Source organism: Balaenoptera physalus (assembly GCF_965194825.1).
Source record: "Balaenoptera physalus genome assembly, chromosome: 6".
Lineage (NCBI taxonomy): Eukaryota > Metazoa > Chordata > Mammalia > Artiodactyla > Balaenopteridae > Balaenoptera > Balaenoptera physalus.
Window position 1 is genome coordinate 35262732 of NC_138885.1, and position 22000 is coordinate 35284731.

The 22000-nt window shown below is 40.3% G+C and overlaps 1 long non-coding RNA gene across 1 annotated transcript in view; it reads right to left on the reverse strand.

Moving 5' to 3' along the window:
• Nucleotides 1-1663: 1663 nt before the first annotated feature.
• LOC309662439 overlaps nucleotides 1664-22000 on the reverse strand; it is a 307389-nt gene continuing 287052 nt past the window's right edge. The window contains exon 2 of the long non-coding RNA XR_014264682.1: nucleotides 1664-1756. This is a non-coding gene — a long non-coding RNA (uncharacterized lncRNA). The remainder of the gene's footprint in view (nucleotides 1757-22000) is intronic.

Genomic DNA, 22000 nt, shown 5'->3' on the forward strand with positions numbered 1-22000 from the left:
AGGAGTTTTCTGGTAGCATCTTTAGGATTCTCTATGTATAGTATCATGTCATCTGCAAACAGTGACAGCTTTACTTCTTCTTTTCCGATTTGGATTCCTTTTATTTCTTTTTCTTCTCTGATTGCTGTGGCTAACACTTCCAAAACTATGTTGAATAATAGTGCTGAGAGTGGGCAACCTTGTCTTGTTCCTGATCTTAGTGGAAATGGTTTCAGTTTTTCACCATTGAGGACAATGTTGGCTGTGGGTTTGTCATATATGGCCTTGATTATGTTGAGGAAAGTTCCCTCTATGCCTACTTTCTGCAGAGCTTTTATCATAAATGGGTGTTGAATTTTGTCGAAAGCTTTCTCTGCATCTATTGAGATGATCATATGGTTTTTCTCCTTCAATTTGTTAATATGGTGTATCACATTGATTGATTTGCGTATATTGAAGAATCCTTGCATTCCTGGGATAAACCCCACTTGATCATGGTGTATGATCCTTTTAATGTGCTGTTGGATTCTGTTTGCTAGTATTTTGTTGAGGATTTTTGCATCTATGTTCATCAGTGATATTGGCCTGTAGTTTTCTTTCTTTGTGACATCTTTGTCTGGTTTTGGTATCAGGGTGATGGTGGCCTCGTAGAATGAGTTTGGGAGTGTTCCTCCCTCTGCAATATCTTGGAAGAGTTTGAGAAGGATAGGTGTTAGCTCTTCTCTAAATGTTTGATAGAATTCACCTGTGAAGCCATCTGGTCCTGGGCTTTTGTTTGTTGGAAGGTTTTTAATCACAGTTTCAATTTCAGTGCTTGTGATTGGCCTGTTCATATTTTCTATTTATTCCTGGTTCAGTCTCGGCAGGTTGTGCATTTCTAAGAATCTGTCCATTTCTTCCAGGTTGTCCATTTTATTGGCATAGAGTTGCTTGTAGTAATCTCTCATGATCTTTTGTATTTCTGCAGTGTCAGTGGTTACTTCTCCTTTTTCATTTCTAATTCTATTGATTTGAGTCTTCTCCCTTTTTCTCTTGATGAGTCTGGCTAATGGTTTATCAATTTTGTTTATCTTCTCAAAGAACCAGCTTTTAGTTTCATTGATTTTTGCTATTGTTTCCTTCATTTCTTTTTCATTTATTTCTGACCTGATCTTTATGTTTTCTTTCCTTCTGCTAGCTTTGGGGTTTTTTTGTTCTTCTTTCTCTAATTGCTTTAGGTGCAAGGTTAGGTTGTTTATTCGAGATGTTTCCTGTTTCTTGAGGTAGGCTTGTATTGCTATAAACTTCCCTCTTAGCACTGCTTTTGCTGCGTCCCATAGGTTTTGGGTCGTCGTGTCTCCATTGTCATTTGTTTCTAGGTATTTTTTGATTTCCCCTTTGATTTCTTCAGTGATCACTTCGTTATTAAGTAGTGTATTGTGTAGCCTCCATGTGTTTGTATTTTTTACAGATCTTTTCCTGTAATTGATATCTCGTCTCATAGCGTTGTGGTCGGAATAGATACTTGATATGATTTCAATTTTCTTAAATTTACCAAGGCTTGATTTGTGACCCAAGATATGATCTATCCTGGAGAATGTTCCATGAGCACTTGAGAAAAATGTGTATTCTGTTGTTTTTGGGTGGAATGTCCTATAAATATCAATTAAGTCCATCTTGTTTAATGTATCATTTAAAGCTTGTGTTTCCTTATTTTTTTATTTATTTATTTATTTTTGGCTGTGTTGGGTCTTCGTTTCGTGCGAGGGCTTTCTCTAGTTGCGGCAAGCGGGGGCCACTCTTCATCGCGGTGCAGGGGCCGCTCTTCATCGCGGTGCGCCAGCCTTTTACTATCCCGGCCCCTCCCGTTGCGGGGCACAGGCTCCAGATGCGCAGGCTCAGTAGTTGTGGCTTACAGGCCCAGTTGCTCTGCGGCATGTGGGATCTTCCCAGACCAGGGCTCGAACCCATGTCCCCTGCATTAGCAGGCAGATTCTCAACCACTGCGCCACCAGGGAAGCCCGTGTTTCCTTATTTACTTTCATTTTGGATGATCTGTCCATTGGTGAAAGTGGGGTGTTAATGTCCCCTACTATGATTGTGTTGCTGTCGATTTCCCCTTTTATGGCTGTTAGTATTTGCCTTATGTATTGAGGTGCTCCTATGTTGGGTGCATAAATATTTACAATTGTTATACCTTCCTCTTGGATCGATCCCTTGATCATTATATAGCGTCCTTCTTTGTCTCTTGTAATATTCTTTATTTTAAAGTCTATTTTGTCTGATATGAGAATTGCTACTCCAGCTTTCTTTTGATTTCCATTTGCATGGAATATCTTTTTCCATCCCCTCACTTTCAGTCTGTATGTGTCTCTAGGTCTGAAGTGGGTCTCTTGTAGACAGCATATATATGGGTCTTGTTTTTGTATCCATTCAGCCAGTCTGTTTCTTTTGGTTGGAGCATTTAATCCATTTACATTTAAGGTAATTATCGATGTGTATGTTCCTATTCCCATTTTCTTAAATGTTTTGGGTTTGTTATTGTAGGTGTTTTCCTTCTCTTGTGTTTCTTGCCTAGAGAAGTTCCTTTAGCATTTGTTGTAAAGCTGGTTTGGTGGTGCTGAACTCTCTCAGCTTTTGCTTGTCTGTAAAGGTTTTAATTTCTCCATCACATCTGAATGAGATCCTTGCTGGGTAGAGTAATCTTGGCTGTAGGTTTTTCTCCTTCATGAGTTTAAGTATATCCTGCCACTCCCTTCTGGCTTGCAGAGTTTCTGCTGAAAGATCAGATGTTAACCTTATGGGGATTCCCTTGTGTGTTATTTGTTGTTTTTCCCTTGCTGCTTTTAATATGTTTTCTTTATATTTAATTTTTGACAGTTTGATTAATATGTGTCTTGGTGCGTTTCTCCTTGGATTTATCCTGTATGGGACTCTCTGTGCTTCCAGGACTTGATTAACTATTTCCTTTCCCATATTAGGGAAGTTTTCAACTATAATCTCTTCAAATAGTTTCTCAGTCCCTTTCTTTTTCTCTTCTTCTTCTGGGACCCCTATAATTCGAATGTTGGTGCGTTTAATGTTGTCCCAGAGGTCTCTGAGACTGTCCTCATTTCTTTTCATTCTTTTTTCTTTATCCTGCTCTGCAGTAGTTATTTCCACCATTTTATCTTCCAGGTCACTTATCCTTTCTTCTGCCTCAGTTATTCTGCTATTGATCCCATCTAGAGTATTTTTAATTTCATTTATTGTGTTTTTCATCGTTGCTTGATTCCTCTTTAGTTCTTCTACGTCCTTGTTAAATGTTTCTTGCATTTTGTCTATTCTATTTCCAAGATTTTGGATCATCATTACTATCATTATTCTGAATTCTTTTTCAGGTAGACTACCTATTTCCTCTTCATTTGTTAGGTCTGGTGTGTTTTGACCCTGCTCCTTCATCTGCTGTGTGTTTTTCTGTCATCTCATTTTGCTTATCTTACTGTGTTTGGGCTCTCCTTTTCACAGGCTGCAGGTTCATAGTTCCCGTTGTTTTTGGTATCTGTCCCCAGTGGCTAAGGTTGGTTCAGTGGGTTGTGTAGGCTTCCTGGTGGAGGGAACTAGTGCCTGAGCTCTGGTGGATGAGGTTGGATCTTGTCTTTCTGGTGGGCACGTCCACGTCTGGTGGTGTATTTTGGGGTGTCTGTGGCCTTATTATGATTTTCGGCAGCCTCTCTGCTAATGGATGGGGCTGTGTTCCTGTCTTGCTAGTTGTTTGGCATGGGGTGTCCAGCGCTGTAGCTTGCTGGTCGTTGAGTGAAGCTGGGTCTTGATGTTGAGATGGAGACCTCTGAGAGATTTTTGCCGTTTGGTATTATGTGGAGCTGGGAGGTCTCTTGTGGACCAGTGTCCTGAAGTTGCCTCTCCCACCTCAGAGGCACGGCCCTGATGCCTGGCTGGAGCACCAAGAGCCTTTCATCCACATGGCTCAGAGTAAAAGGGAGAAAAAATAGAAAGAAAGAAAGAAAGAGGCTATAATATAGTGAAGTAAAATAAAGCTATTATAAAGCAAAGCTATACAGACAAAATCTCACCCAGAAGCATATACATATACACTCACAAAAAAAGGAAAAGAGGAAAAATTAATATATCCTGCTCCCAAAGTCCACCTCCTGAATTTGGGATGATTCATTGTCTATTCAGGTATTCAACAGATGCAGGCACATCAAGTTGTTTGTGGAGTTTTAATCCGCTGCTTCTGAGCCTGCTGGGAGAGATTTCCCTTTCTCTTCTTTGTTCGCACAACTCCCGGGGTTCAGCTTTGTATTTGGACCCGCCTCTGCGTGTAGGTCGCCTGAGGGCGTCTGTTCCCCGCCCAGACAGAACGGGGTTAAAGGAGCAGCTGCTTCGGGGGCTCTGGCTCACTCAGGCCGGGGGGAGGTACAGAGGAGGCGGGGCGAGCCTGCAGCGGCAGAGGCTGGCGTGACGTTGCACCAGCCTGAGGCGCGCCGTGCGTTCTCCCGGGAAAGTTGTCCCTGGATCACGGGACCCTGGCAGTGGCGGGCTGCACCGGCTCCCGGGAGGGGCGGTGTGGAGAGTGACCTGTGCTCGCACACAGGGTTTTTGGTGGCGGCAGCAGCAGCCTTAGCGTCTCACGCCCGTCTCTGGGGCCCGCGGCTCGTGCCCGTCTCTGGAGCTCGTTTAGGCGGCGCTCTGAATCCCCTCTCCTTGCGCGCCGCGAAACAAAGAGGCAAGAAAAAGTCTCTTGCCTCTTCGGCAGCTGCAGACTTTTTCCCGGTCTCCCTCCCAGCCAGCTGTTGTGCGCTAACCCCTTCAGGCTGTGTTCATGCCACCAACCCCAGTCCTCTCCCTGCGATCCGACCGAAGCCCGAGCCTCAGCTCCCAGCCCCGCCCGCCCCGGCGGGTGAGCAGACAAGCCTCTCGGGCTGGTGAGTGCTGGTCGGCAGTGATCCTCTGTGCAGGAATCTCTCCGCTTTGCCCTCCGCACCTCTGTGGCTGCGCTCTCATCTCTGGCTCCGAAGCTTCCCCCCTCTGCCACCCGCAGTCTCCGCCCGCGAAGGGGCTTCCTAGTGCGTGGAAATCTTTCCTCCTTCACGGCTCCCTCCCACTAGTGCAGGTGCCGTCCCTATTCTTTTGTCTCTGTTATTTCTTTTTTCTTTTGCCCTACCCAAGTACGGGGGGAGTTTCTTGCCTTTTTGGAGGTCGGACGTTTTCTGCCAGCGTTCAGTGGGTGTTCTGTAGGAGCAGTTCCACGTGTAGATGTATTTCTACTGTATCTGTGGGAAGGAAGGTGATCTCTGCGTCTTACTCTTCCGCCATCTTCTCCTGACTCTCTCATTTTTCTTAAATAAAATGTTTTTACGGCCATTCCTTAATTATCCAATGGTAGCCATTTTCTATTGACTTCCAACTCTGGAAGGTTTCTTTTCCTATTTTGCACCCTTTTACCCCTTTAATATAGTTATATCAAAGCGTTGGGTATGTACTCTGAAGCTGTTATGACTATTGCAATTGATTTTCATGGGTAAGCTATGTGGAAGACCATGACTACCTTTTCTTGACTACACATTTTGTTTTTCCTAGAATTAATAATAGTCTCATAATTTTGTTTAAATTTCTAGGTATTTAATGGCAGTCCAACCACAAACTATCCCACAACTGTTTAATCTTCTCTCTGTACAAAAACAATTACTGGTAATTCACTTGCATTTTCTTGGGGGTGCCTCTCCAGGAGTCTTCTGACCTGTTCCAGTCTGCTTCCACTCTTTCCTCTTTTCCTGTGGCACAGAGGGCAACCTAGGGTCTCCCTTCCTACTGGACTGGGAACCCTTCATCTCTTTCTTATGGTAGTCTTCCTATTTCCTTCCTACTTCCTGTATGCCATGCCTTCCTCTTTCTTGGTTTACTCTCTTTTACTGGTGGAGCCTATCTTCCAGTAGCTTCCTGAGAAAAGGTGTATGGGAGGTAAAATATTGGTGTGTTGAATATCTGAACCTCTTTTATTTTCTTTTTTAAATCTTTTTTTTAATCTTCTTTTTAATCATGATGCACTTATAGTCTATCAGAGTATAGAAATCTAAGGTGAAGTCAGTTCCCCTCAGCTTTTTTAAGGCATTCGCCTATTGTCTTCTAGCTATCTGTGTTGTGACTGAGAATTCTCAAGTCACTTTGAGTTTTAATTTTTATTTGTGACTTCTTATTTTGGTTGCATTCCCTGGATGCTTAAAATTTTTCTATTTGTCTCCAGCATATCATGATCGTGTGCCCTTAATGTGGATTTACATTTGTCCACTATGCTGAGCACACAATAGGCTCTCTTGTGCTGGAAACACCCCCTTCAGGGATGGAAACTTTTCTTGAATTATTTATTTTATTATCCTCTCCTCTTTTTTTTTCTGTTTTATTTATTTTTTCTCTCTCTGAAAGGCCTATTATCCAGATGTTGGTCCTCTTAGGCTTTATTGCCTAATCTTTTCAGTTTTATACTGCATCTCCTTGTCTTTTTTCCTTTAGTTTCTGAAAGGTTTTCTTAATTTTGTCTTCCAAATCTTCTATTGATGTTTTAGTTTATGTTAAACTGCTGTATTACAAGAGCCCTCATCCAATTCTAGTTTATGGATGAAATACCTTCTCTTATCTTTCTGAGAATATGGTTTTATTTTTGTAATTTTCTTCTGCCTGTAACACCTCTGATTTTTCCCAAATTGCTTTCATCTCAGTTTTTTGTGTAAGGGCTTCCCCAGCAGCAGTGTGGTCCTTGGCTGTCCTCTCACACTGAGAAACGAGTCACTGAAAAACTGATTGGAATCAATGTATATATGAGTGTGTCAACTCAGAGCTTCGCTGAAAATTAAGTTGCCTTGACCATTTCCTTGGTGAACCCAGAAGTCAGTACCTTTACCATCTTACTCTTGGCCTAATCAGAATGCTCAGAGAAGAATCTTCCAGTCTTCTTCATGGAGGCTACAGGCCTTGCTTCCATTGTTCTAGTAGCTGACTGGTGATAAGAACCTGCAGGGAATGGTGTCAAAATTTAGTATGAGAATTTTCACTTAATCTCTCTGTGTTAATTGTGCATCTCCAAACTTCTAGAGTGTCTGATATTCTCCAGTCCAGACACTTTCTGTTTTATAGTTTTCAGGGGTGAGGAAGGGGAATTTATCCATCAATATGGAGTTGGGGAGAGGATTTAAGGAGTGTTTGTTTCTTCAACACACTTTCAACTAACCTTCCTGTTTTTTTTTTTTTTTTTTAAATTAATTAATTAATTTATTTATTTTTGGCTGTGTTGGGTCTTCATTTCTGTGCGAGGCCTTTCTCTAGTTGTGGCAAGCGGGGGCCACTCTTCATCGCGGTGCGCGGGCCTCTCACTATCGCGGCCTCTCTTGTTGCGGAGCACAGGCTCCAGACACGCAGGCTCAGTAGTTGTGGCTCACGGGCCCAGTTGCTCCGTGGCATGTGGGATCTTCCCAGACCAGGGCTCGAACCCGCGTCCCCTGCATTGGCAGGCAGATTCTCAACCACTGCGCCACCAGGGAAGCCCCTAACCTTCCTGTTTTTGGTTACTTTTCCCAGAGATGTCTGAAGCCATCAACTCCTGAGCCTTTTTCGAGAACAGCAAATTGATTTTCTTCCTCAGCTTTAACAGTATCGGCTTGGGGTTCAACTTTCTCAAGTCTACGGCAGTGGTTATTACAAGTCCTTCTGCTTTTCCAATTTGTGTTTTTAATCCTCTCCTTTCCCATTTTTTTGACCCTTGAAATTAGCCATTGAAATTTTCAAAAAATTATTAAATATTCCACTTACGGTTATTTTAACAGGGGCCTGGGAGGGAGGAGAACTAAATGTATGTGTTCTGTTTACTACTTTTTAACTAGAATTCACTTTTATGCTTTCCTGTCTCTTTCTCAGCTGAACCTGGACATCCTGTTCCCTTCAAATCCCAGACCAGCTGCTTAGTCTGGCTCACTCTGCCAGGCCCCTTCACTCATCTGGCTGTCTTAGGGGCCCTACTGCTTCTCCTTCAGGTGCAATTTCTTCTAAGTCTTTCTGTGTCTGAACCCCAATGAAGCGCTGGCTTCTTTTCCTCTCCTTCAGGATTCCTGGATCCACACTGATCCAGAGATGGGGGTGGCTTTTCTTTCCAGATCTCTAAGCATTCTGTGATCTGCAAAGTGTTCTCAGTTCCATGTCTGGAGTCTCCCAGAACAGGAGATGAAGTCTGCCAGGGCACACGGAAGACAAACCAGCCCCAAAGAATCTCATCTCCTCCCAGGCGAATATTATTAGTTAGGTAATTTTCATATATGATATCTTTATAATTACCAGGTTACCATTTGCAATTTTAGAAATGCGATTCCCACTTGGCCACATTTCCTTCTTTACATTTTTTTTCCTTTTCTATTTTTTTTGGGGGGAAATATTTTTCTAATGTTGCCCTTTTGTTTCTGGTCAGTATCTCATTTTTCAAATAACTATACCTTTTGTAATTCTAGCATCTTACCATATTTATATGCTCTTTTAGGGATAGGTGCTCAGCCCTTTACATAAAGCACAGTTTTTACTTTTAAAATTTATTATTATTTTTCTAATTAAGAAATTAATGTATATTCATTGTGAAACATGAAGTTCAGTGAGGTTAAGTAATTTGCCTAAAAGTTATTTATCTAACTAGTGTCAAATTCAGTATTCTCACTCACATCCAAATTATTAACACTCTGCTATTCTACATTTTATTAACCTAAGCTGTCTTTTGCAACAAAAGATGCATATAAATGGTCATTATGTATAAATGATTATAAAATTCCATTGAAATTATTTTCATTTGGTCTTATTGATAGTCAAGTTCAAAGCTTATTAAAGTATCAGCCAGCATTTTCTCAGAAATAATTAACTTATTAATGAATTATTTCAAGTTTCAACAGATATTCCATAAGCACCTATTATGTTCTGGACTGTGCTAGGGGTTGGGCAATCGTTGGTAAACACATGAGCATTTTAGGGTAAAAATTCTTGATTTTCTCATTTTGTATTTTGCATGTGGGGTCATCTTTGTCTTTTCTGCTCAGGAGAGAGATTCTTAAATGCCAAGAGTTTCTTTAGCTGTGACATTGGGAGGCAATTCATTTTTTTCAGTCTCCACAGTCCTGCAAGCTCATGATAGGCAGTCTACCAGCGGGCACTGCTATAAATGACCTATGAATTATTATAAGTCTGGCTTAGGAAATCAAACAGCTATCTTAAATCAACAAGTCTTTGGCTGATTCCCAGATGTAATAGGACTCGTTTCAAATCATCATCTGTAGTCACTAGTGAAAAATCAATGAGCAGCTCACTGGGATATGTAATGAGGGAAAAGACATGAGTTGAAAGGAAAACAAACAATAAAAAAATTCAATATTTAGTACGAAAGAAAATCAACCACTTGCAGTGTTATCAGCTATTTATATTCTTAAATTTATGTACCATCTTGATATTTAAATTAGTGCCTTCCCCTGAAAACACAAGATACATCTGAGTCCAGTAAATTTTGGCTTGTAGACAAGGAAGTAGGCTTAGTTTGTGCCGTGGCCTTTATCGTTTTGTCAGCATGGGGCATGGGCTCCTCCAGGGGTAAACATGCTCTTTCTTCCATTATTTGTGAAGGAGTAACACAGAAATGGCTCACTGATTCTTATATTTTTTTCTACTGAACAACTATGTAATAGTTATATTTTGCCAGATATCATGTTTTGCGGAACTTGGACTTGAAACTGTAATTTGTAACTGGCTGCACCTCAGAGTCATCTGTAGAGGGTTTAAAAACTTTAGGTGCCTGGACTGTGTCCTTGGATGTTCTGAGAAGCTCACATGTGAGTGATTCTGCTGGGCCATCAGGATTGGGAGGCCCTGGGCAGCAGCATAAGCCCAGCTGGAGGGAGCTATGTCAGGGGTCCCTGGGGACCCTGAGAGTTGGGTGAAGGCTGAACTAAGCACATCCAGATTAGGAGGACAAATCTGGAGAGATCAGTTCATGGTGGGAATGGAGAGAAAGGATACAAATGCCATTAATAAATGACTCAAGCAAAATGTTTATTTAGTATGTCTTAAAAAAAGGGTCTAGACCAATGCTGTCCAGTAGAAACATAATGTGAAGCACATGTGCCATCCAAAATTTTCCAGTTGGAACATTAAAAAAAAGCAAGAAGAGGGAATCCCCTGGCAGTCCAATGGTTAGGATGCAGCACTCTCGTTGCTATGGGCCTGGGTTCCATCCCCGGTCAGGGAACTAAAATCCCATATGCCACGTGGTGCGGCCCACAAAAAATAAAACCTCAAAAAAACCCAAGAAGACAGAGGCAGAATTAATTTTTATAATATATGTTATTTAACCCAATATATCACAAATCTTATCACTTTAAAAGTTAATGATATGAAACATTATTAATGAGATATTTTAATTCCTCCCATTTCAAGTGCTCAGTCTGAAGCTCACTTGTGGCTTCCATAGTGGACAGTGCAGGTCTAGGTGGAAGATGGATCTAAATCCATTGACAAGCAATGTCAGAGCTCCAGCAGAGCAGATAATCTGAGCTAGGAATTAGACTTTTCTTTGGGACGTTTTCAGTGCTCTAGGCCTTAAGGAAGAGGTTTTGGAGGATTGTAGCTTCAGTAGTAAATGGAATTGTTGAGAAAATTGGTGGATGAAAGGGGAAACTGGTCACTCTGCAACCAGGCAGTAGAAAAGAAACAACTGGGAGCATAGAATAACGAGCAGTTTTTTTAGCATTAACTGTGTGCCAGATACTGCTCTATACACTTAACATATTTTCTTGTTTAATCATTGCAGGAACTCTGTGGAGTAGATTGGGGCCACAGTGTTTGGCCAGTCCTGATAAGAATGGTGAGTATCCTCATTTTCCTCTGGAGTTTTATGATGTGGTGGTCCTGAGGTTGCTACTATTACTACCCCCATTTTACAGATGTGGAAAATGAGGACTTTCCTCCTCCTTCCTTCACTTCAGTTTACTTTCTCTCCTCTTCTTAGGATCTCTGTTCTACAGTGACCTGCCTTTGCCGTTGTTTCTCTCTGATTTAAATTGTTGTTTTTCTGCTTCGAGGAAAAGGGAGCGAGTAGGATACTCTATTCTCCATCCTCAAACTCTGCTTCCTGCCTCTCAAACTATTTACCCTTCCTACTTTAACTTTAGATCTTATGAAGTTCCATCTTGCTGCACTGCCTAGATAGGACTTATTACTAACACCAGCTAGTTATTGATAACTACTCAGGCCTGAAAACTCCAAACAAACAACCAGAAAATACCCAAAGAAATGAAAACAAATATCTCGACTTTATATTGTAAAGACAGTTGATTTTTTTTTTTTATTCTGAATTTGTTGTGCTTGAAGCCCAACAGTCTTCAGGATTCTCCTTTTTAAAGTTGTAGGTGATTAATACCAGATCAAATTCCAGCCTAAAGGGAAAGACAGATATCAGGGTTTAAGCTAGGATTTTTGCTAATTCCTTAGTAGTCCTTAAACTCTAATTTAAAGTTAAAGGAATAGATCCTTTTATACAACCTGGCACTATCAGGTGACATGCTGGCATATTTTGAAGGTCATGTCACAGCATCTCCCCTAAACACATTCTACTGGACCCAAGGGCTCTCTCAAAATATACTATATGTGCCTGAGTTACTGCATGCAAGCAGTGGATTTCTTCAAATCATCTTGGAAAAATGCACGGAGAAGGAATAAAAGAATGGAGAATGGAGAACTTAGTGTAACGAAGAAGACAAAGTTAAGCTTCTAAAAACATTGAGGGGAAAAAACCCAAGAATTCTTTTTTTTTTTTTTTTAAGAATTCATTTTGATTGTTTGTTCTTGTAGTTACTTTTAAAGATTTAAAACCAATATGTATTTTAAAATTTCCATTGATGCAGTGGTATACTTACGAGTTGCCAGAATATTACGTCTGGTTTTTCAACCACTCTCAATCATTTATTCAATAAATTCCTAAGGAGTGCATGTCCCTGAGCTGGTACCATGGGCCAGTTTTTGGTTCTCTTGGGCCTCAGATCCCTCATGGGCAAAGTAGGTGAATAATGTCAGAATTATAGGTTGTTGTGAGGGTTAGAAATAACATGTATAAGTGGTATGTCACTGGAAGGCAGCAATGGTCAGTGGGAGTTTCTTTTTGTTTTTTAACAAAATGTGTAATCTAGTTGGGCAAAGTAGACATATGTACAAAAGATAACAATATAAAATACACTAAGTGTAAAATAAGAGGTATAGCTAAGACATCAGAGGGGAGAGAAAGGTATGGTTTGGTTGGGTTGATGTGTATCTCCCATGCTAGTCTGTAAGCCCTATAAGGGTGGAATCCTGCTCTGGTTTGCTCATCCTTGTATCTTCAGCACCTGGCATGGAGCCTGGCTCATGGTAGATGTTCAATCAATACATTTGGACAATAATACAAATTGGGAATTCATAAAAGCACCAGTTATGTGTTACCTGCTTTCAGTCAGTGCCTTGGGAAATGCAGGCAGGGCAAATGGGCTAAGGAAAGCCAGGGAAACTTCATGCAGGAGGCAACTTGAACGGTAGAATTTAAAGAGCCAGAGTGGGTGGCCAAAGGGCATTTCATGTGTGAACAAAGGTACAAAAGTTAGAATAGTATCATTTATTGAGGTGCTATTAAATAAACCAATTTGACCATAACTGGTTTATGTTAATATTTATGAAGAGGTAAGACTGGTGGATATTTCAGGTAAATTTCAGAGAGCCTTGAGTGCCAAGCTTGTTTTTCTAGCTAAGTGCAGTGGGTAACAAAAATTACCCCTTGAAACTGCTCTAATCAACAACAACCACCTCCAACTCTGAAAACCCCTAAACAGATAGGAGAAACCTCCCCTTAAGGGTTCCCCTGCCCTCATTTACATTGTAAAACAATTTCTGAAGGTCTATAAGTAGAGATGTAGAGATGCTGCCTGTTTTGCATGGCCTGATGCCAGGAAATCTTCCCTCCCAGCTGGGAGCCCTAGTCAGAACAGATCGCCTTTAAATGCACAATCAAAGCCAGGTCAAATGTGTTCCAGAACAGACTGACAGACGTGAAGCCAAATGTGATAAATCGTGGTGAGTAAGTTGGCTGTGAAAGAATTTGGCTCTATGTGCTTTTTTCCACACATCGCTCAGGGGGTGGTTTGCTTGTTGATTGTTGGGTGCATTTTAGAAGCAGAACCCTGTCCCTTCGTACAAAGGTGGCCAATAACTCTTCCCCATAAGCTGCGTTATTCCCTAGCTGCTACAAGGGGCCGATTAACATGAGCATTTGGTATTGTCTGAAGTGGTCACAATTAGGTGCAATCCAATTTCTGTGAGATAAACTGGAAATAATCCAGTTATCTCCTCACCTCCTCTAATTTACTGTTTCAATTTCCTTTTTATTTCTTTGCTGTGATTTGATGTCCCGAGCTTTCTTCTGGATATGACGTTCTTCCAAATTGTCTTCATTCTGTACCCTTTCTTTTTTGTTTTTATTTTTAAATTGTAACTTTATTTGTGTGTGGAGTGGCTTTTTATGTGAGAGTTGCAGAAAGTGATTATTATGTAGAACATTCTGACTTTCTATTTATCTAGACCTTGATTGGGTTGTCATGTAAAACTAAATATAAGGGACATAATAAGTTTAAAGTATAAGATGCTCAGCCCCAGTGACACATTTCAGAGTGTATCCTGAAAGATATTTTATTTTATTGAAAAAAAATATTTTATTCTAAGAATAAGTTGATCTGGGATAGATGAATTTATAAACCTGGTGTCTACCTTTCTTAAGAGCTGGAAGACTCTGGCAGGCCTACTTTGGATCATTAGAAGTGTTTAAATATACAGTGATGCCAGATCCTGGCTGTGCTTTTTTCCCCCATGCTAATAAACTGATATTTTGGACAGCTGCTACTCTTTTGATAGTAGGATTAAAAAATTACACAACATTTTAAATGCAGAGAGGGAGAGCGAGAGAGAGAGAGAGAATCATTTATAATAGAAAAGGAAGAAGGATTGAAGAACACGGAAATAAATGTCATAGAAAAAGAAGGGAATAAACTTCAAAACATTATTTAAAATATTTAGTTATTTTTAACATGAATATGAATATTTTCATATTTTCAAAAATATTTGTGATTGTTCTCAGCAGTGATTTTAATTTTCTTCTACATATATTTCTAGATTTTTTGTCACATTCTCTAGAATAATGTTATGCTTTATAATCAGAAAAATGCAATATTAATTAAGCTCTGTAAAACTTCTGTTAGGTTTGGCGAGCTACATTGGCACTATTCCTTACCCATGATGTTAGGGGTGGGGAGTGAGGAGACTTAACTAAGCTAAGACTAATCATGGTTGGATGACCTGGGGCAAGTCATTTAAGCTTCCTGAAACAGAGACTCATCATCTCAAATCACCTAGAGCTTTGCTGTCCAATAGAGTAGACAATAGTCATGTGTGGCCAGTGAACACTTGAAATGTGGCTGGTCTGAACTGAGATGTGTTGTGAATGTGGGATAAACATTGGGTTTCCAGGACTTAGTACAAAAACTGTAAAATATTTTATTGATAATTGTTTTTATATTGCTAACATGTTGAATGATAGTATTTTGGACATATTGGATTAAATTATATATTTTGAAAATTATGGGGAAAAAATGTGGGAAAAAAATGAGTAGTGACACTTCATATTTAATACAGTAGATGCTCTCTTACTTGACTTCTACTTAACCAATTAACTTGATTATATGACAAGCTCCATTTTTTTCTACAAAACATATTATATTATTGGCTGAGGCCCACAAGTGCACTACTTACTTATCTCATAGTTAATCTGGTGCCCAGGAAGCTATGTGCTCATCAGTTGAGTCATATACTTACCAGGGGTCACTGGTGTTGGTTCCTTAACCTATTTGTGCCAGCTGTACTTATTTTTGTCATTACATAACTTAATAAGGTACTAAGTAATTGATGAAATACAAGTGTGAAAGAGACGTTGTTTCTATAAAAAATCAGTTTAATGCTTTAAAACCAAGTTGTCAAAACATGGTGTCAAGTTATGTCTAGAAGTTTTGGGGGGAACTGTAAAAATCTACAAGGATTCTGTATTCAGTTTGCTTCACAATGTTATCAAGATCTATGAAAAACCTAGAATCTGTAGATGATGCATTATGAGGTAGTTTATGCAGGAAAGAATGGAGAATTCTAACCACTCTTTGTTCGTATATCAAAAGATAATTCATCTACTTACTTTTGATCTATATGTCTGTTTTTGTGCCAATACCATGCTATTTTGATTACTGTAGCTTCATAGTATAGTCTGAAGTCTGGAAGGGTAATGCCTCCAGCTTTATTCTTTTTCCTCAGGATTTCTTTGGCAATTCTGGGTCTTTTGTAGTTCCATATAAATTTTAGGATTATTTGTTCTAGTTCTGTAAAAATGTCATGGGTATTTTAATAGGGATTGCATTAAATCTGGAGATTGCTTTGGGCAGTATGGCCATTTTAACAATATTAATTCTTCCAATCCAAGAGCATGGGCTATCTTTCCATTTCTTTGAATCATCTTCAGTTTCCTTTATTAGTGTTCTATAGTTTTTAGCATATAGGTCTTTAGCCTCCTTGGTTAAGTTTATTCCTAAGTATTTTATTTTTGTTTATGTGTGTTTTTTGTTTTGTTTATGTGTTTTTAAACAAGGTTTTTTTTGTTTTTTGTTTTGTTTTGTTTTTTACTTTCTGATACTTCATTGTTAGTGTAAAGAAATGCAACAGATTTCTGTATGTTAATCTTATATCCTGCTACCTTGCTGAATTCACTGATCAGTTCTAGTAGTTTTTGTGTGGAATCTTTAGGTTTTTTTATATATAAAAAATGTCATCTGCATATAATGACAATTTTACCTCTTCCCTTCTAATTTGGATACCTTTTATTTCTTTTTGTCTGACTGCTGTGGCTAGGACTTCCGATACTATGTTGAATAGAAGTGGTGAGAGTGGGCATCCTTGTCTTATTCCAGATTTTAGCGGGAAGGCTTTCAGCTTTTGATCACTGAATATTATGTTGGCTGTGGGTTTGTCATAAATAGCTTTTATTATGTTGATTGAGATATGTTCCCTCTATACCCACTTTAGTAATAGTTTTTTTTTTTTCTTAAATCATGAATAGATGTTGAATTTTATCAAATGCTTTTTCTTTTTCTTTTTTCTTTTAATTAATTAATTTATTTTTGGCTGCATTGGGTCTTGGTTGCTGCGCGTGGTCTTTCTCTAGTTGCAGCAAGTGGGGGCTACTCTTTGTTGTGGTGTGTGGGCTTCTCATTGTGGTGGCTTCTCTTGTTGTGGAGCACGGGCTTTAGGTACATGGTCTTCAGTAGTTGTGGCACATGGGCTCAGTAGTTGTGGCTTGTGGACTCTAGAGCGCAGGCTCAGTAGTTGTGGCACATGGGCTTTGTTGCTCCGCAGCATGTGGGATCTTCCCGGACCAGGGCTCGAACCCGTGTCCCCTGCGTGGGCAAGTGGATTCTTAACCACTGTGCCACCAGGGAAGTCCCTATCAAATGCTTTTTCTGCATCTATTGAGATGATCATGTGGTTTTTATCTTTTCTTTTGTTGTGGTGTATCACAGCTTTGCTGTTGCCTTCTTCTTGGTATAGTTAAAACATGGGTTCTGGAATTAATCTCTTTGGGTCATACCTCCATACACTGTTTACAAAGTATCATACACTCAGTATGTTGGGGAGGAAGAAATTTCCCTCTACCCTTCCAGGTTCTTCTGGCTGGTCTAAGAATTAAAATGACATGAGACAGATTAACAGGAGAAAAATCAAACAAAAGTTTAATAACATGTATACATGGAAGGGACCCAGGAAAACTAAGTAACTCACCAAAATGGCCCCAAAACCCTCGCCTTAAATACCATCTTCAGCTAAAGACAAAAGAGGATGTTGGGGTAGTGGTTTGGGACTTCAGAAGGGAGGAAGGCATTTCATGTGGAGATGGAAAAGCAAATGTTTGATAAACAAATGTTTGCTGGGCTGATCAGAGACAGTGGGACACAGAGTGGATTCTGGTTTCTAGGCCTTACCTGAGTTTCCCCTGCCCACACCAGCCCATATTCTTTGCAAATATCTCTGGTGATATCTCCATTCTGGGAACAGGCCCTCCACCTAAATTCTTTTTGGCAGCTGGTGAGGAAGTTAAAGTTTCTTCCTGAGCCTTTTGGGCCTTGATTGTTTTTAGCTTGAAATAATCCGCATAACAAAGAGACAATTTGGGGTGGCAAATTTTGCTTCTCTACAGGTTATTTAAATTATCTATCTCTTATTTTCCTTGTGTATAACGTGGGGTTTATAACCTCTATGGGGTTGTCCCCAGGACTAAGTTAATTTATGTAAAGGATTTTGTAAATGCTCCCTGATTTTTACTATCATGTATCAAAGACTAAATGCAGAAAACTGCACTTGATAGCATCAAAGAAAAGGGGGAGCAGGAACAAGAAGCTGTTTGTTAATGAAGCTCTTCCAGTGTGCTGCTGGCACGGTGGTGAAAACAAGGAGAAGGCCTTCCTTCCTCCATCCTTCCTGTGCACTTGCTGACCGTGGGAGGACCCTGCCGAGGTTAAATGTCCTTCAGTAAAGGACAGTAGGAGGCCTGGGTGTGTCTGCAGACCTGGCCAATGTGGTGTTCTTCGCAGCGTTGTCCTTGGCCTGGACCACCTCCAGACGCCTTTCTAGCTCCAATTCTGCACGCTCACCAAGAAGCCTTCTGGTTTTCCTTTGGTTTGCCTGGGATGCCTTAAAATATGATTTGCTCTTGGCTGAGGCTTAACCACTAGTGAGGACTTTACATCTTCTTTTGAGTTCATCATTGAGTTCTCTGCCAATTGGTGCTGAGAGACTGAACTTCGGAGCCCTGACAAGCGTTGGTGAATTTCTCATTTTCTCTTCCATCCTAGATGGTCTCTCCCCGTGTCTGCCAGGTGTGTGCTTCCTTCTTGTCTCCTAGGTTCCTCACTCGAGTGTTCCTACCAGCCTGATCTGAGCCCGAACTCCCCACCACGGTCTCTTCTCCACAATCCATTAAAAGTGTGCATGATGTTTCCTCGGGATCTGATAAGGAATAATAAAGAACCATTCAGCTAAATACAAAGTCCTTTCAGATTTGCCATATCTGACTGATAGGAAGCCCATTTCTTCCTGGGGACTACCTGAATTTTGGAAACCTCTGGCAGACGTATGGGGAAGGGTGAATGCTACAAGTCCACATCCTTAGGCTACCCTAGTAGGCCATGGATTACCCAGGGCTCGACACTCATGGAATTGTGGTAACATTTCTGGGAGAGTCTTCTCTGAGTGCAGGTGGTCAGACAGTGGCTGGATTGGAGATTTCTTCCTCTCAGGAAACACCTGCAGCTCCTCCAGTCTGGAGTGGCCCTGCCTTGGCTAGTGTTACAGGCCCTGTTGCTTTTGGTGTTGCCTCTGTCCTCTGTCACCTGTTTAACGCACGGTTAACATGTTTAACGTGATTATTTTCTGATTACCTAGAGCTATATTTATAGACCTTGGGAACAACCCTCTGATTAATTCAGTCCTCAAACCCGGCTACTTCCATGAAAACATCTGCCAGCTGAATTCATCTTGTTCCTCCAGGTTTCCATGTAGTAAAAATACGTCTCATTTACATGGGGCTTTGCAATTTAGAAATATATAATATATATCTGAATCAAATGTGGTTCAAGTCCACCTTTATATTTTAGAGGTGAGGAAGCTGAGACTTTGAGAGGCTGTGTGATTTACCCAAGCCCATACAGACGGTTATTGGCAAGGTCAGGGCAAAATTCATGTTTCTTATCAATCATAGCCAAAATGCATTGAGCAGAGAAAACAGACTAAATATATTCTAGGCCTATAAGTTAGTTCTTACCATTAGATCTATATTATAATGGAGATCACTGAGGCTTAGAGTGCTTGAGTAATTTGTACAGTTGTAGAGTTAATGGCCTGGAGCTGGGTTCAAGCCTTCAGTGATGGCTGCAGAACCCACCATTGTATTACCAGATTCTGTGGCCTCAGTTTATCTCCTGATACCTGGCACTGTGCTCTTAGCTTTCCTCCAGTCCCCATCACTCCTCTATAAAGGAAGCAGAGAAGGACATCTTAATGCTATTTTATATGTGAGAAAATTGAGGGTCAGAAAACATGACCTTCAGGGAAGAATCTGCAAGTCACCCCAGGTGTCCTCGTAACCAGACTCCAGAGCTCTTGTTATTTCAAGCAAGAAGGATAAGATTCAGCCCTCAAGCATGATAAAGGGCTGAGCCTCTGTATCCAGTGCTAACTGGTCAGGCAACTTTCTGATGGCTGGGGGCCCTGTGTCCTATCAGCAGTTAACAGTCCTGGTAACAAAGCAATCAGCAGAGAGCACTTAGGCGTCTAGTTTCTTTCCCCTCACTGACCAGTAAAGAAAGTTCAAATTTATAAATGTCCTTTTTACTGCTTTCCAAACGATGTTGGTGAACCAGCCAGTGGGTAAGAAGTATATTTGTTTTCCTTTAATTTGCTATTTGTAATATTAGTTTTCACTCTGAACGACCCATTGGCTGTTGTACAAGAAATTTGGAAATGTTATATTTGCCAGTTGGACTGGACTAGGCTTACACACCCAGCTCAGATTCTGTATCAGAGACTCACTACTCTATCAGTGTTGACTCTGCTCAGCAGAAGCAAAGGTACATCCCTGCGAGAACTATAGCTCTATGCTGCCATCTACTGGAGTTCTAGAGAAATGCTTTCTTTGAGTATATATTAGAAAAGGCTGTAATACAGAATTATTTAACAGAGAACCAGAAAAACAAAAAGAAAGAAAAAAAATAACAAAAATAGATGTTTATAGTCTGGACAAGTAAGCCTGAGAAGATTATTTCAAAACCAAAATGACTGTAAATAAAAGAAATGAAGTTATGCTATTCTTTCATTTTCTTTTCTACATTTGCTACACTTGCTGTTAGAAGTTTTGGATTGAAATAAAATACCTGCTGTAATACTGAATCAGACTGAGATTTAGCATTATCTCCTGCAGATGGTCAATTTTCTTCTTGGCTAAAATCAATTTAGAAATAAGAACGACAATAGAGAAAAAATTCTCCCAAGATTCAGCTGACAAAGGAACAGTAAAAGGGAATTCCTGAGATAAAATGGTGTTTGCAATCATGAAGAATGGCTCAAAAAACACTGTACTTGCTAGAAGTCATGGTTTTACTAGAGGTTTCATCTCCTGATTCTATAGACACTGCAGAACAAGGGGCTTAAATCTTTTTCAAGTCCAGGACACCAAGAATATCAAGCACTTCTGGGACTCTGGTGTTTTGAGGCTCAAACCTCAGATAACTGAAAACCAAGCTAACTGGAATTTAAATTTTTTAATATTTCTCTTTTAGGTGGAATCAAATCATAAAAAGTTAAAAACAACAGAAATGTTACTTTAAAATCATTGTAAGTCTATTTCTTCCACTCGGTCTTTAGTGAAACATCAGTTCCCCAAGTAAGTGTTCTCTACCTGCCAGCAGAGTAGGGGACCCTGTTGTCCTTTGTCAGTTGCTCACTGCTTTTATAGCTTTGAACACAGCTGTCTGTAATTAAATATTTGTGTAGTATTTTGTCAATTCCTTCCCCTCCCCTCAGGTATATTTGTTCCCCATGCCTGGCAGAGAATAGATATTTAATAATTATCTGTTTAATGAATTAATGGGCTTTTGGTATATATATATATGTCCTGGGGTCAGTATTACTCAGCTCCAATCCCACTTAAGTTCCTCATCTGTATCCACTGACAGCTCAGGTATCTGTGCCAAATCCCCATCTGTGAGTTCAGTTATGTTCTGTGTACTCCTGAAATAAGTACTAAAATGAGAAGTTGATTCTTCCAAGTTCAAAGAATTCCAATAATAAGGGCTGAAATATCAAAAAGGCTTTTGGAGAATCAAATGTCCAGTAAACCAAAGCATCCCATTCCCTGGGGTTTAGTTTTCAGGGTTGTTAAGCAGATCCTCTCCACTGTGCTCAATAAGGCAGAGTCTCAGCCTCAGTTGGCAAGTCAGTGTCAGGTTGCTGTCAACTTCCAGGAAGAGCAGCTTGCATCTTCACTTGTCCACGGTGCCATCCTCCCCTGGGTCCATCATCTATCATGGAGAATCTTTACCATGGGAGGAAGAGATGTTATCTGAAGCAGCATTCAGAGACCCTCTGAAAATCCACAGTGCACCAAAAAGACACATCTTCATGTTAAAACCAGTGCGATTAGCCATCCTTATCAGAGTGAGGTTGATAACCTGCCAAAAGCTTTATCCTTCCTCTGGAAGACTTGTGTCTTGCTAGTCGGGGCAGCAGGGCCCTCCACTGGGGACATAACACAGGTCTGTTTTAAGGGTGTTGATCAGGCTGAGTCTGTGTGTTGCTTCTCATTCAGCTTCTGAGTGCACGGCCATCGCAGAACTGAAAGTACATTGATTCTTGCAGAGCGTTGTTTACTTCTGCTTCTGAATAGCATGATGTGGACATTCGAAACCTTGTGTACAACGAGGCCCAGAAAGCCCGCTGCTTTGTTCAAAAGCCTGTTCTGATATTTGTCTGATTTTTCTGTTTGATTTTAGGTACTTACTGAAGTGAGCTGGTCAGGTTGTTTTCTGATTCTCTGGCAGGGAAAATAAAATGGAATTACTCTCTAAATAAACTTAGCCACCTGAACAGCCATCACATTTTGACCCTTGAAGTCCCCTACAGGTGACACACTTGACCCTATTGTGGTTGTGCTATCCTCTGAGTTTGCAGAGCTTAAACGACACCAGAGAGGTTGACTACATCAAAGGCTAAAGTCAAGAGCAGGTTAGGCTATGATTTTATGAATTTGTGTTGAAGATGTTGCCTCAGAGAATAAGAAAACTAAAAATGATGCAGGCAGAGTAGAAGAGTGTCTCATAGTGTTTTTGTTTGCTCACTCAACTTTGATTTTTTTTTTTAA